Source organism: Hirundo rustica, chromosome 1, assembly GCF_015227805.2.
Source record: "Hirundo rustica isolate bHirRus1 chromosome 1, bHirRus1.pri.v3, whole genome shotgun sequence".
Classification (NCBI taxonomy): Eukaryota; Metazoa; Chordata; class Aves; order Passeriformes; family Hirundinidae; genus Hirundo; species Hirundo rustica.
This window is the reverse complement of record NC_053450.1, coordinates 107,678,064-107,694,455: the sequence shown is the minus strand read 5'-3', so window position 1 is coordinate 107,694,455 and position 16,392 is coordinate 107,678,064. Positions and strand designations below refer to the sequence as shown.

Sequence of the window (16,392 nt, the reverse complement as noted above, 5' to 3'; positions counted from 1 at the left end):
TGTGTTGTGTTCCTCTGAATTTGTATGTTTTGTCCTTGTATGGGGCTTTGTGGCTAAAGCTACAATTTGCAAAGATCAGTGTTTTCTAATTTGCTAATTTGCTTGTTGCTGTTTCCATGGTGCTCTCATTTGGCAGGCAGGGAGCACTCTTAACAAGTGCACTGAAGTCAAGCTGGAATTAATTTCTGCTTCTCGCTGTTTCCTTTCCTTATCCCTCCAGTGGAGAGGTGTGGAAAGGGCCACCAGGAGTATTTATTCCAGTTTGATGGGAATCAACTGAGGCTGCAACAGAGGCACTCCTGCCCTCAGCAACACGCCCTGTCCCCCATGCTGCAGCAAGCACATCTTGGGGCAGGAAGGAGGGTGAACCTTCCCTTGCTGATGGATTAACTCTGCTGATGGAGAGGGAAGGTACAGCAGAGGTGGCAAGAAACACATCAGTGAGGCATGGCAGGAAGGTGTGGTGCTGACCTGGGTGCCCCTGTGGGCCCAGACACAGGGCAGGAGGCAGACACAAGCCCCTGCCACCAGTGTCTGTGCATCTTCCAGGTCTGAGGTGGTTCCCCCACGAGTCTGTGGAAAGGCAACTGGACAACCTGGTTAAGAAACCTGTTTCATTCCTACCCTTGATATCAGGGCGTTTACCCCTGGCAAGGGTTATTTTACTAAGATGTAAACTGGTAAGTAAACTGCAACAGATCTAAATCCCTGGGCTTTCATTCTCACCAACATGTGTATTTCTCCCTAAGTACTATTTGCTCTGTTTCTCCATTGACCTTTTTTCCCTTTTTCTAAACCTGAAAATACAATTTTTTTTTTTTTTTTCAATCAAACCTATAAATTCACTTCGGTGGTACACTGATCACTCTCAGAACCTCAGATATGACCAGAATCTGGCTGGAAATCTGTCCAGTGGAAAAGAATAGCAGAGCCAGGGCAGTGATAATTCCCTTGCACTCAGCACTGGTGAGGCCTCACTTTGAATCCTGTATGCAGTTCTGGGCCTTCACTGCAAGAAAGATGCTGAAGTGCTGGAGTGTGTCCAGAGAAGAACAATTGAGCTAGGGGAGAGTCTGGAGGAAAAGTCTGATGAGGAGAGGCTGAGAACCTAGGGTTGTTTAGCCTTGGAGGAAAGGGAGCTCAGGGCGACCTAATTGCTCTCTGGAAATACTTGGAAGGAGGCAGTAGCGAGGTGAGGATCTCTCTCTTCTCTCAAGTAACATGCAACAGGACATGCAGCTTGAGGAAATGGCTCAAGTTGCACCAGGTTAAGATTGGACATTAGTATAAATATCTTCATGGAGAGGGTGCTCAGACATTGGAACGAGCTGCTCAGTGAAGTGATAGAATTGCCATCCCTGAAAGTGTTCAATAAATATCTAGCTGTGGCAGTTAGGGACATGGTTTAGTAGTGGACTTGGCAGTGCTGGGTTAATGGTTGGCCTTGATGATCTTAGAGGTCTTTTGCAACCTTAATGATTCTGCAGCTTTGTGATCTCTCAGTTTCATGCTGCTGCTTGCTGTCCTCACCCATAATCCACAGCTGGTTTATCAAGTTTCTGTCCAGGTGACAGTATTCACATCCAAAGAAATTTGAACTAATTTTAACTGTGAGATTTTTGTGACATGATGTTAGATGCTTTGCAAAATCACTGTATAGCATACTTGTTATTTTTCCATATTTCACCACCTTTTTTTTTTTTTTTTTTTTTTTTTTTTTTTAATATTCCTTTGTATCAACTCTCTTCAGTATTTGGTTTGCCTGATGTCTTCCTTTCCTTCCTTCCATTTTTCTGAGACCTGCCTTGTGGTTATTGTTAGTGTGGGATTCTCTGCCCCTCCCTTCTGCCTCTCTCAAATTGTTTTAAAAAGTCAAATAACAATGATTATATTATGCTTCAACATATTTACTTGGCTAATAAATATATTAAGAGAATTTATTAAATACAGAGAACATGTTGCTAAGTCAACTCCACATCTTGCATTACAATCCTTAATTATGTAAATAATCACCCCACAAATAGTCCCTATGGGTTCAACAGCAGTACACGGACAAGGGAGGATTTCTTATTAAACATTCAAAATTGGGTCCAATGCACAACATAATGAGACTATATTATGGTAATGATGCCTGCCAAGGTAAAAATAGGAGAGGCAGATGGTAGAGGAGAGAAAAATGCTGAATATTTATCCCATTAACAGTGTGAACCAGTTTGAGTCTTAAAATGAGGGCAGGGAGAGGCAGCATTGCAAATCCTTTTCCTTGGGGGATTGGTTTCAGTTCTCTTGGTCATTAAAAGTCATTAATTCCATTAGCAGCTGTAACTCCACTTCCATTATAAATAATATCATAAGAATACTTACTGTATAAGTTCCTATTTTCAGTTTAGTTCCTATGATCAGGTCTATATTCCTATTCCATGTACTTATTTTTATTTAAAAAAAGCATATGAACAGTCCAGGTAACCGGGCCTCCCATTAAGAAGCTAGCAGTATAGCCTTTTCTCTTGTAAATTTGATTTTTTTGGTAGCAATCTCCATTCTGCAGCTCCCTTCTTGGACAGAATTCTTTTGGGAGAAGAGTCAGAGACTGGCAACCCTCTTCAGAATTTTCAGTTTAAGATCTCATTGAAATGGAACTTGTGAAGTTTATGTGATCCTCGGTTAACTTTCTGAGTTTGTCAGCGTAACTCTCTGAGTAACACGGTCTGTCATCTAGCCAAGGTAATTAGCTCTCTGTACAGGGAATGAATAGGAAACTTTGAAATCCAATCTCTAAGCAGAGTGCAGGATCAGTGTGAAAAGGAACAGTGGTGATATATCATTTCACTGGACTGTATTACTTCAAACAGCATCAAATAAACTGATGGTGAGAAACACAAGTCTGAAAATTGGGTAACCTCATTAATATCTGTTGCTCAAGTGGAGAAGAGCAATACTCTCGCCTTGTTTTCTTTCATGTCTTCATGACCACTCAAATTTTTAGTTCTACTTTCTGTTATTCCTTTTAAAGTTACTCTTCTCCTGCCCTGTGGTTATTGAAGTACTATACAGTTTTGTGATGAAAAATGGGGAAGATCTAACACTTCTGGTTTCTGCCCACCATTCCTGGTCATTTCTTCCCTTTCAGCAAGCCAAGTGGCTGCACTGTGGCAGAAGCCTCTGACACAGCAACTTCTGAGTTTTCTTTTCCAATTGGACTGGCTTGATTACCTCCATAGAGTTTGCTCAAGGTCCAGTGGGTGTAAGACCTGTTACAGACTGAGGATAGTCAACACTGTGCAGTGGTTTAAATCCAGCAGTCACCATGCCTGAGAAGAGTTGATGAGAAAATTTTACCAGGATTTTGTCTGAGCTGAAGTATGCTAAATTGAAGGAGAGGACAGTAAATAGGTGTTAGGAGCATTTAAACAATAAATAGAAATACAGAAGCCCTGTATAAAATTAATTAATTGACTCTATACCAAAGATTGCTTTTTAATCATGCTGCTTTTGATTCACTGTGTTTAAAAATGTATTATGTAGCAAAAGGTGTGAATCTGATAATTGTAAAAGTACCATAAATCACTTTCTTTCAGTTCTCGAAAGCTGCTCAGTTTCCTTAAGTGAAGTATTTGCATCTTATTTCTGGAAAATAAGGGTTTCCATTTATTTTTTTATCTCTTGCTGTGTAAGCTAGATTTTCTGCTCTATAAGCTAGATTTTCTTCTCATTTGTGCAGATGCAGTTGTACTGCAGTAAGAAAGGCTGCATTTTATTCAGAAGTATAAAATAGTTGTATTAAATGCACTTAATAGTAGAAGAAAACTTCTGTCATGCCCTGTTGCCATTAGGTTACACTTTCCTCACTATGGTAAAATAATTTCTTGACTGCACATAGATTGTAACTATACAATATATTCTGCACTAACTTAAATTTTCATGTACATAGTTTTTTTCCCAAAAAAAATTTAGAGAAAGCAGGGATGCAATTAGATGTACAGTTTGATTGTGACTGAGTGACTGTAAGTGGTCAAATTTTACAATACCAAATGTCTGTGCAAGGCAAATCAGCCCTAAATTAGTCCTTCTCTGTGAGCTTTCATGCCAAGATTAGACTTAGAGCAAGTATTCATTTGTTGCCCATCATCTAAAAACTTATGTGCTTTCACAGTCGAGGAGGCTGATAATATTGTGGTCCACAGCAAGGCATGAAGTTTGGCTCCCTGAAAGGGTCTCGGAAACTGGAGACTTGGAAACTTTAGGGTGAAGGGCTGGTTTAGAATTCTTTTCAATGCCTTGGTCATTTGAGACATTGCTTTATCTCCCTTGCTTTCTAAAAAATTTCCTTTAGTCTCCTTCTCTTTCTCTTACATAAAAGAAAAGGAAAAGGGTCAGCAAAGGGCTACAGCTCAGTTTCTCTACAAGGCAGGTTGGATTAACAGGAGAAATGAAAGAGCTTTGTGCCTTGTTCATCCTTTTCATAAACAGCTGAAAATTAAATCACATATATGCTTGCTTTTCAATAGCCAAATCTGAAATGATAGAATTCCATCAGGCTTAGTTTGTTTACTGGTGCACAGGTGACAATGTTTGGAGGTCATGCTGCAAACAGACTTTGCCTTGAAACTGATGCATATCTCACACTCCTCCTTCTTTACAGAGAAGAGATGGAAAATCAGCATTTGAATTGAAGAATGTCTTGTATTTCAAGTAACCCTACCCTGCAGTTTCTTGTCTGTACTTCAACAGACAGCAGGGCTGATTATTATTACTGAAGGCAGCCGAGACAGGTAAGTGCTTGTGGATGTGCTCCTGCTTGTCGGAATGACAGAAGACGACCACAACCACATTCAGTTCCAATTTACCATTTATCTAAGCTTGTACTATGGCTTAGAGTGACAGGCGTGTGACTGAGATATTTGGATTAATAAAAAAAGAGGGTGTCAGCACCAAGTCACTGTGGATGGGAGACTATGAAGTTGAAGGGATCATAGACGAACAAATTTAAACAAATGTTAAGAGTTGAGGAGAGATGCAAGTATGTTCTCAAGATCCATGTATGACCCATGGCATGAACTGAGCACATAAAGAAAATTCATGTTATAGTTAAGATCCCAAATTCACTGTTTACCTAATACATGCTAGTATGATAAATGTTTATTTATTATCAGTATACAAACATGGAACAGAGCATGCTGGTGGAAGCTTATATGATCCTGGTCAAATTGATGTTAGTCCAGGGTCTCCAAATCCTGTGAATAAAACAGGTTAAATACAATTTCTGTCTAATTATTTTTTGCTGTTGCCCCACGAAGCAGTCTCTAATAGCATTAGGCTGCTAATCTGTGCTCTCTCCTATAATGGGCAATGAAGTGTATTTATGGGTAGAAAAGCAGTCCTAATTTGAGTTCCCTTCCCTGAATGCAACATTCATTCTTCCTCCCTTTCAGGAATGAAGAACAAAGTGCTGTACAGCAGCTTCTTGCTGATGTCAGAGTTCACAACTGTCAAGTCTGCAGCCAACGAGGCAAGTTTTTGTCCCATTTGCCCAAATGAAGATAAATCCCAGCTACTAAGGAAAGGCAAGATGATATTTTAATTATTTTTATTTTACATTCAGAAACACCTCCATTAATAAAAACATCAGTATAGGTACTGCAAACTGAGCTAATGTGATAAGGGAGATACAAGACAAGATAAGCATGGTAGCTCACAATGATCTTGTTTCCATTTATGTTACAGAGATTTCTGTCACTGTGAACATGAAAAGACATCTATCCTTTCAAAGGCTTGGGATAAAGGTCTGGTCATGATGTCAGAAATGTGTGGGTGTTTCAGGGAACCAACACAATTCAAAGGACAGACATTAAAACACATTTTTAAACTATGTGGGACCTGCTTCCCCATTCCCATATGTTTACTAGATCAATATTAGCTCCTCTATAGTCAATAGAGCTCACTGATGTAAAACTGCTGTGTGCATGTTCTTAATGATTCATAGTTTTGAATCCTGGCCAGTTCTATAATTCAGCCCTCACAAAGGCAAACAACCTCCTGCCAATCTGCCCTTTCTTCTCTCATCCTGTTATTTGTTAGTCGACTGTAGCCCATTAGCAGGCTTACTATGGTATTAATAAGTGATATCATTATTCATAGCCAGATATGCTGATAAGAAATCGAATACTCTGGTAAACAACTGACTACTTTTTTCCGTGACATCAACAACAAAGTCAAATGGGGTACAGGAAAGAGGATAATTCCCAGGACCATGCTAAAAGTTTAGCATAGTCATGTAGAAGAGGAGAAAAGCTGCTTTCAAAGCACTAATAAAGAATGTTCTGTGTCATTTCCGGCAGACACATGCCACCATGTCTTCTGCTCCCACCAGTGACATAGAAACTCATGGCTGATCACTCCATGCTAGGTCTGGCCACCAAGGGAACCTGTTTGATCCCATTATCATTTTCTCCATAAAACCAGTCCCTCAGGGTATAGGGGAGCACGAGCGGTTGTTGGATTAATTTGTGGTACTTCCCTCCAATGCCAGCCTTGCAAGGACGTGCTGCCCCTCCTTGTCTAGGAGAGTGTGTTTCTGGGAAGTTCTTTGGATATTACAGGACTGCCTGAGCAGGTGTTTGTCAGCACTCAGGGCTGCTTCTCACTGCTGCTGACTCATGTGCCAGTCACGTTGGCATGGGCCAACAGTCCCCACAGTTAGAATATGTGCAATTTGCAATATGTGTGTGTTTTATATTAGATGAGCTTTACATTATTGCGATTTCTCTGGCTTTGTTAGGGTTACTCTGACACCGTGTGTGACATCAAACCCTTCCCCTCTTCCCCTTCCTCTCCCAGTGACTGCTTGACTATGAAGTGGTTTTGACGCTGAGATTAACTGTGGTTAGAGAATTGAAAACTCTGGTTAGTGCTGTAAACACTTGGGCAGGTCTTCTTTACAATGTAAGCACCATTTTTAATGCTTAAAGTAATTTAAACACTTTGTTCCTTTTTGTTCTTTGAATACTCTGAATAGGAGTAAGGGTACTTACAGGGAAACACCTCTCAGTGATTGAATACTATTTTATGTTTCAGGTTAATTAAAATGATTTTCAATGATAGCTTAGAAGTTAAGTTCTGACCTGACCCTTATACCATCTTTCACATTTCCTGTGTTACTCCTGGTCTTGCAACATTACTGCTTTTTAGAGGTTAGTAGCTTCAGTGCAGAATGAAGATAGTTTTCTAAGTTTTCTCTTTGTTGAACTCTCATTCTTCTGGCATTTTGTCCAATCAGTCAGTTACCCTTGCTCCTCAAAACATAAAAAAACCCCAAAAGCACCTGAATTTTTCTCATCTTTGAGGTCTTAGTGCTTTTTATGTCTTCTTTGGCCGAAAGAACTTGTCACTGGGCTTGGCCTTGCTCTCTGAAAACAATAACACCAGGTGAAAAAAATTACTCAGAAACCATCATTTTGATGAGTTTATGAGTAACTGTCTTGCTGAAAGTAATTTTTGATGTGTCTGACATAATTTTTTATGCCTTTTCCAGCACTAGGTTTTTCAGCACATAAATTGCAACTAGTTCTGTAGCTAGTTTTCAACTTCTCTGTGTTGCTTACACAATCTCCCTTACAGCAGGTTGCATATTTATTTTTAAAATGTGTTCTAGGATCTTTTACTAAATCTCTAGGGTTCGCTGCTGAAAATTCTTTTGTGCTGGTTGGGAAACATTTAGAACTCATATTCTTTTCAGTGAGTTCCAGGTTGTGACTGTCCTATCTGAATGTCTGTGGTATCTCTAAAGCTTTGTCTGGGAGAGATCTTGTGTCTGTGGGCTATCAGAACACAGCATGTTTAAAGGGGTCTGTTTACAGATGATTCACTTCCTTGTGAGTATCTCTTGTCATGACTTTCCAAAAAGATTAGAGCTGTATTTGCCTAGTGCTGAACTGGAACTTCAGCATCAACATTAGCAGTTCTTAGTACAACTTCAGAGGTTCTCTGAAAACTCCTCTCTCACAGTCCTGATCATCTTAGATCTTAACCTTGTATCTTCAGCATAGATATAAGTGTAGAACATAAAAAATGAAAATTAAAGAATAAGAAGAAATCTAGAATATTTTTTTTTAATGTGCTGGAATTTGTTCCATGTCCGTTTCTACCAGTTTCTAATTTTCTGTCTTGTAATATCGGCATACGCATCCTTCATTAGAGAACAAGGGAAAGTGTTTAGCAAAGGATTGCTTTTGCATTGTTGCACTAGAGTTTCTCCATAGACAGAGACAGGAATTTGTTGGTGTCCTTGGGCTAGCTTTTTTTTTTTGTTTTTTTTCTTTTTTCCCCAGAACATATCTCCTCACACAAAAGTGACTTGGAAACTCATTCTTCCCTACTGACAATCTATACAGCATCACCCTTACCCTGGATGTAACATCATCTTAGGTGGGCATATATGAACTTCACTGGGTACAAGATTGTCTTGGTTTTGAAAGACAGCTGTCTGCCAAGGAAAGATAGAGCTCCCCTTGGAATGGAGAATGTAAACCCCCTTCCCTCCAAATTATTATAATTTTGCAATTATGGGCTTTCAGGCAAAGATGTGGGAATAGGAGTAACAGTTCTGTACTAGGAATATTAAAAAAAAAATAATAATAATAAAAAAAATGTAGTAGTACAAAAAAAACCGAGCAAGGAAGCAAACAAAAATCCTGGAAGAGCCCTGACAGAGTCAGGACTATGACCTGGCACCCTGGAGTAACAGATGTGGTTCTGTGGAGTAGAGATGATCCTGTAGAAAGTCTAGTGGTGGCAAGATGGGTCTGGTCTTCCTCTGGGGACCCAGTGGAAAAACTGGATACCTGATGGTCTTGAGTCTCAGTTTTTATCTAGGTAGGAACAGTTGGCTCCCTCCCACTGGGTGGAGCATCTCACAATGGGATGATGGAATGTGTCATGTCATTGGTGGGCCCTAATGGCACAAGTTATCGAAAGAAGCAGGACTAGGACCTGTTTGGTCTGAGCCACAAGCTTTTGACAGTTAAAACTTTGCCTACATAAAACCCCAATGGCACATCTGGGACTTGACTCGATGGGGATGAAGGCCATCATATTTAAAGCAAGGCTGGAACATAAGTATTTCATTTATTCCTCTGGGATTTCACTCTTCTTCAGGATAACAGAGGCCATTGTCAGAGTTATTTCACTCACAGTTGTTTAGAGGGTGATCAAAGCTGAAGTGCTATATGCACTTGCTCAAAGAAAGAAATAACCTGTTCTGTTGGCTTTCCTGTGGTATTAATTTAACAAAAAAATGTCTGCCAAGTGGGAGGGTGAGTGGGTGAGCTGACACAAGATGACTTTCCTGGGTGCATATATCCTTGAATTTCTGAGAAAAGTTTTAGCAGCTCATTTCTGAGTATGGAAAACAAGGCAGAACAAAAGGGCAGGTGGCATGCCCAGTAAAAGGCTAAGGATAACAAACAATACATGAGTTGCCTGGATTTATAGGTTCCAATGCTGTGGCAATTTGGGTGTGAAAGCTTACCAGCTCTTACAATAATATCTGATTTTTTTTTTTTTTTTTTCTAGAAGGATGCTTATGTTCTGGAAAAGCCATTATGAAGTTATTGTTTTATTTTAATTTAATTTAAAACCATCCACCCTTTTATAACATCAGGCTCTGCATCTTACTACTGAGTAATATTCATTTGGGAAAAAACAAAAAAGAAGCTTGATAATTAATTTAATTTAGTGTGTTTATCTACAGAGCTGCTACAGCAGCAAGAGATTTGAGAGGACAGTTCCTTCTCTTTGCCTTCCAGTTGCAAACACACCATCTCTTCTGTTCTCCAAAGGAAGCAGCAGAGGTGGTAGAGCTCTGCTCATGCTCTGCTCAGCTTGGGCACCGTGTTCTTCATGTGTATTCTATTCAATATGAAATAATGGAAGTAAAAAAAGTATTTTCCTTAAAAGTGGGCAAAGTTTGCACAAATATTTATTGGCTATAAGCAGTGCTTGAAGTCACATAGTGCTGTAAGAGACCACACCTGACAAATATGAAGTTCACACAAAGAAAGAAATGTTCAAGTCAGTAAAAAGAACCCAAACAAACAAACCATCAAAAATAACATTTAAAAAAATTGTGGTGGTACTTGTATCACAGAGTTCTTTACTATAGGGGCAAAGCTGGACTGCGGCTTTCCTCCCAAGGGAAGGTGTGCGGCTGAGCTTGGACCCACTATATCCAGAGCAAACAGGAGCTTTGCTGTGCTGAGACCTGAATCACAGGGGTGTTGCTGTGGGTGTTCATCCTTGCAGGAGGCAGGTGGGCAGAGCTGGCTGGTGGTCTGGGACTGTTTATCAGAAGACTAAAGACAAGTGGATGCTGGGAAAAAATGCAAGTGTTTGATCCTCTAGTATCAGCATACCTACACTTGGTAGCAGGTGGCTTCATGCTGCACTTACAGTTATTTGAGTCTTCCCTTAGGACACTAGAAAGATAAACTGTGTCCACAAACCATTACCAGGGGTTGGAAAACAGGCTGAAACTTATCCTGAAATGTCTCATTTGTATGCTCCAGTCCTGTCTGTCTATTGAATTATTTATTCCTTTGGCTTTTCCCCTTTAATTTCACATTCCAGAAGCTCAATTTTCTCTAGCTATCATTCAGTATCATGAGTCATGCCCCATATACTGAGCAGTAATAGTGCATTCAAAGAGAATTGTACCAGCCAACATATCCGAAGAAAACATCCTTTCTGGAAAGTGGAATCTGCCATGTTGCAACAGAGCTAGTTTCATGTTCCCAGTCTTAATGAAATTGCTACCTGAACACTTTTTTCCTAGATTTATTTGCAGTTCTCTGAGATTTATTTCCAGTTCATGAAAATGTGATACATGTAATTACAGCAGCCTTAAAAGACATCACGGATCATTGCAAAACAATTACTCTCTGAAGCCAGCAGGACTGTAATTACTATGATGTCCACAAATGACAGCCCAGTGTGTGAACCTCAGTCACAGCTGCTTTGGGTGTTATCAGTTTTTCAAGACTTAGAATGAGCCAAGTTTGGCTCCATAAATGGTGTTTATCTTTGCATAGCAAATATGTCTGAGAGCTTATTATGAACGTCTCCAATTTCCTCAAGATTGATGCTGTAGATCAACCTGGCTCTGCATGCTCTACCCCAGGAGCTGAACAGGATATTTATGGAAAAATTATTATTGCAGCCAACATTGAACTTGGAATAGAAGTCATCAAAGATTTATCAAAACTGGTCTTTTATTCAACAGGAATTAAAAAGTCATGTCTGGATTCTTCACACATGTAGCAGAGGAATCTCCTGTCAGCTCCAAGAGGTGGGTGGATGCCTTTTTATTAAGCCATCCAGCACAACTCAAAGAGGACTCTTTCAGGTTTTTGTTTGTTTGTTTGTTTGTTTTGTTTTGTTTTGTTTTTTTAATGAAGCTGAAAGGGAGAGTAATGACAAATTTATCTGGAAACCACCATTCCAGGACCAAAATCTGCTCCAGTAGGTAACTTCCAAGAGGCCCTAACCTTTGATGGTTGCGTGCCAGGATTCATTAAGAGATGCACATTCAGGACACAGAGGAGGTGAAAACTTAATTTTTGCCCTAGTTTGAAGACTTTTATTCAGTAATAACATGGAGAGAAATTCTAAAAATTCTGACTGTCTCTGAAATAAAATCGTAGTCCTCTTTCTTCCATTCTTCTAGACAGAAACCATTCATAGTCAGCTGATGAATTTAAATTTATGAATTTATAATTAATTTTTTCTCCTGCAGACTTTTCCCTTTCTCAAGTTTCCTCTGAGACCAAAGGGTTTTTATGGCAGTTGCTCCAATGGCAAATTTGGATTGTGACAGCAGCATGGTGTGTTTTCCCCGTGTCGTACCAGACCTTGGATGAAACTCAAGAGTGTCAACAGAGAACAGCTGACCCTGCAAATTGACACCATTTAACCCTGCAGCCCCTACATCATCTTTCAACATCTACGTATATGAGAAACAGAATCCATTGCCATATTAATCTTTTTTTCTAATGTAATTTTCTTATAGAAATGGCAATTTGTAGTAACTGAAGTCAGGATTTTTTGTCCTGTTGGAAGTCAGGAGCTTCCAACTCAGATTATGCCATCGGGGAATTTTTTGCATTTTGCATGTATAGGGTACATCAAATTTATGTCATAGAGAATGTATTGAGCTTAATGAAGAGGTGAAAGTAACGCATGTGAAAACTGATTGCAGTTAAAATATTGTATGCTGGTCAAGTGTTATCTCCCAGTGACTTTTATGAATGCAGCCTTTTCATTGCTGAACATGGTAAAAAGCATTTCATACCCAGTTGTTCTTAACATAAGACTTTTCAGAGAAAAGGCCTTATAGGAATCTGTTTGGTACTTTTAAATTGTGGGCAGGTTTAACTGTGTTGTGTTGGCTCTTCAAAGCAGACTATTTCCTCAGTTTTTTGGCACCTCATTCAGATAGGACATAAAAGCTGGAGGTGTTGCAGTCATTTTGTTTGCCCAGTAAAAAAACTTCCCTGAGAGTCTGCAGCAAATTTGGGAGAGGTGAGTGGTCAGCAGGAGCTTCCCAGTGCTCCCTTTACACAGAGGAAAGCTTGTGTGAAGAGAAGGATGGCAGAATTGTTGGCAGCTGTGCCAAAAGCACAGGATGAATAAAACCAACAAAAGATAAAGTGAGAGCTCATGCAACTCAACAGCTGCAGCATTCCAGGACATATACCTGTATGTCTCCGGTGTCTAACTGGGAGAGAAAACTTCATCACAAATGTGCATAATGCAATTGTTGCCTGAAATGTTCTTCTTTGGGAGCTTGAAAGGTGCTGCAGTTTGACTCCCACTGCTTCATGTGTGTAGTGCTGACAAAATGAGGAAAGACAGAGCCAGAATAATTTAAAACAATAAATAAACTGGGACTATCACTATAAACTTTTTTATCAATTCTTTTACTGTCTTTTCTTTTTACCTTATAGATAATTTTCTGCTTTCCATCTTCATCATCTAAGATTCCTCATTCAATTTTTCTTAATAGCAGTCCAAATCTGTTGCCTATCACCTGCTACTTATTTTTGAATGAAGAATCTGTCCCCATCTTACTCATTTCAATTAACTGTCATGCTTAGATTATCTTCTCCAATCCTCTCTAACCCCAAGGCAACTCCTATCTGCTGTCTTGATGGGTGATTAATGACTTTCCATTCCTGGAACTGATGTGAAAGACAAAAGGGAAATAAGACAGGCTAAAATAGAGAGTCTTTTCTTGGTTTTCTTTCACCTCAATTATTTCAGGAAGGAAGACAAGAAGGGTAATAAATGTTTCACTCTTCTTCAAGGAATATCAGCTCTGTTGGTGCCCAGTGTTAATTACTTGAAAAACATTTAAATGAGGGAACACAACTTAAAAAGATAAAGTTCTTTTCTCTTGTCAATTTGGAGTGGTGGCACAAAATAGATTTCTTCTGTGCCTGTTGACACTGTTAACACCACTTTAACTCTTATGCTGCTCCCCAAAATCCAGACAAGCCTAAGAAAAAAAGAAACACTTTTTGTGGGTATAACTTTAATCTAATTCAATCTACAGTGATTTATAGAGCACCAATTGCTGCCCAGTGTCTGTTTTGTGGCAACACTTTGAATTTAAGAGGTACAAGTCTCAAAGTGCTTTACAGTCTGAACTCACCTTGTTCCATGTTGAAAGGATTTTTATCACCCTTGTCCACTTGTTCTCAGCCCTAAGTAGCATGGATTAACACAGATCCAAACTTCACACATAATATAACTGTTGTGATATTCCATACAGGAAGCAGGGGATTAAATTGATCCATAAAGTCTTCATGCTTCCCTTCATCTTCTCTAGGGCAACACCAAGCACTCAAACACATCCTGCCTATTTGAGTGACGATCTGTCATGTTGGGCATTTTTTCAAGTGCTTGACTGTGATTTGACAATCACCTGTGGCTTTTACACACTTGAAGGCTCCTTGTACCATTTCCTCCAGATTGAGGGCTGCCCCCATTCCTCAGCACCACATAATCTGACCAGGTGAATGTCTGCTGGGCCCTCCTTCCTACAATAACCTCAACCCCATGGTTAACTGGATTATTTTCAGCCTGCAGATGAGGAGAGAGTCACCGTTCCTCAGCAGCTCTGTCCAAAGCTGATGATTTGGTATTGAGAATAAGGGACTTGTGATGACATAATAAGTTCGAGACAGATTCTCAGGAAGCAGGAATGGCATATTTACTTTATTTAAGGGTCATTTATGTCCCTGTTTACAGTTCCTGCTGGGAATCCCACCACTTAAGAGAAGCCTTGAGTACGGCTTTGGTATCACCTACAGTTATTTGGTTTTGTTCATTTAATATTAGTCTGTGTCTGGTGTGCCAAGGGGTGGATCACATAAGCTGGTTAGCAGGTGTCGCCAACAGAGCAATGAACCCTAAAAGTAGCATCTGCCTCATCCTACTCAGGCTCTTCAATGATAATTATATCACCTGCTGTATAGCTCATTAGCACTGTCAGCTCTTCCTTCCTTTTCTCCCAAGATGGTGGAGGTGGGGGAAGGCAAGGCACTTACCCCACCTGTGTTTGGATTTTCACTAAGCAGGTGTTGAATCTTCATCTTTGCATGGAGAGACTCAGAGGCTACTACGTTACATTGGATGCTGCTCTATTTACTTTTCAGAACTTTGCTTGACTGGTTGGTCTGAGACCAAAGCCACAGTGATATTGCTTAAAAGAAGCTGAAATACGGCTTACAAAAGGGCAACATCTTTAAAAGCTGTCTATGAAAGTGGTATTACTCTGAAGGGCCAGTGGGTATCATCCTGATCTTTAGGTCAAAACATGCAAAGACCACTACGCGGTGATGCCTGCCTTCAGAATGGACTTTTAGGGGTTGAGGACGTGGCTTAGTCTGGAGGTGAAACCTGGAACTCCCTTAAAAGAATGAGATCAAAACTGACCATTCCTATTACCTTTACCACCCAATGCTGCACTGATCTGGCAGGCAGAAGAGTTCACTGACAGAGACAGCACAGAAGGTAAGAGGCTCTTTTGGTGCCTCTGGCCTGCTGCAGACTGTTTCATTAATCACTAACATTAAATGTGACTAGTGAGCTAACTCGGTGAGGGGCGTAATTGGAGCACTGAAGCAGGAAGACTACTTAAAGAGCACTTAAAATTCAAGAAATTAAGGCGCTTCCTTCTCAATTAGCAGACCTCATGTAACTGAACTCTGAGGGGTGAGTACAGCGCAGTCAGATGAAGAACTGTGTATCTGCTCCAGCATCTGACCTCTCAGCTTGTGTGTTCTGATGATCAGGTTTGTGTGTTGGGGGTACATTATGGAGAGAAGTAGACAGTATTTTTACAAACTTTACTAACGTCACATGAGCCAACATAAAGACCACGGGGATTTTTGAGAAACCAGGATACAGCATCATGAGCTGTGAATAAAATACGGACAACCCTGGGCGGGTGCTGCCTGACCCCAGACTGGGAAGTGGTGTTTGCAGAAATGCACAGCTAATATTGACCCTGCACTCCAGCCCTGCTGTAGGACAGCTAAGACCTAACCTTAGAAAAAAGCTTAATTGTCTACATGAAGTATGCTGTAGATACAGGTATGCCCAGCCTGCCACCTTTTATTTGCGTTACATGCAACAAAATGCATATGAGTGTGCAGGATGCAGAAGTCGTCCCAGTTAATATTTCATGCAGGCTTGCACATCCGATCGCAGTTCTGGAACTTGGGTGGAGGATCAGCACAGGTTCTTTGTGATGTCTCTGGGGCCTTTAGGGAGCAAACCCTTGGAAGTGATGTGGGGGGTAGCACTGCTCTTGATGCTGCAGTCTTCAAGAAGAAATGTCTCTCTTCCAGTCTGGATAGGTGGGAGCTTTTACACTCCTAAAGAAAACTGTAAGAAATGCCTTAGTGTCCAAGGAAGATTTATGTAAAGGAATTAAGCAAATTTTCTGTTCTTTCCTTAAAGTACCTGTGAGGTAGTTTCAGAATGTCAGTAAAGCAGATTTGCCTGCTATTTGTACTAATAATATGTATGACAGTAACATCCAGAAGCCACAGGACTGCCAGTAGGCAGTTTGGAAACCGCAGGTATAGGATGAAGGGCAAGAGTAAGCTATTAATTTTGTCATGGACTACTTTTGGTATTTACCATTCTATTTACATGGTAAAATACTCCAACCAAATAAATACCAATAACACCAGTATAGGTCTGATCACATTTAATCGCCCAAATCAAATAATTCAGCTTCCCAGTACTCATCTAGGGTCTACTTAGGTTTAGGTGGTCTACCATGGAGTTTTAAAAAACCCACATGACCTGATGTTGCCTTGCAGCAGG

General features: G+C 40.2%; 1 long non-coding RNA gene across 1 annotated transcript; it reads left to right on the top strand.

Moving 5' to 3' along the window:
* Positions 1-292: 292 nt before the first annotated feature.
* LOC120758665 (uncharacterized) lies at positions 293-5,564 on the top strand. The gene is made up of 3 exons (XR_005702966.2): positions 293-680; positions 4,643-4,772; positions 5,433-5,564. It is a non-coding gene; the product is annotated as an uncharacterized LOC120758665 (long non-coding RNA).
* The last annotated feature ends 10,828 nt before the right edge of the window (positions 5,565-16,392 follow it).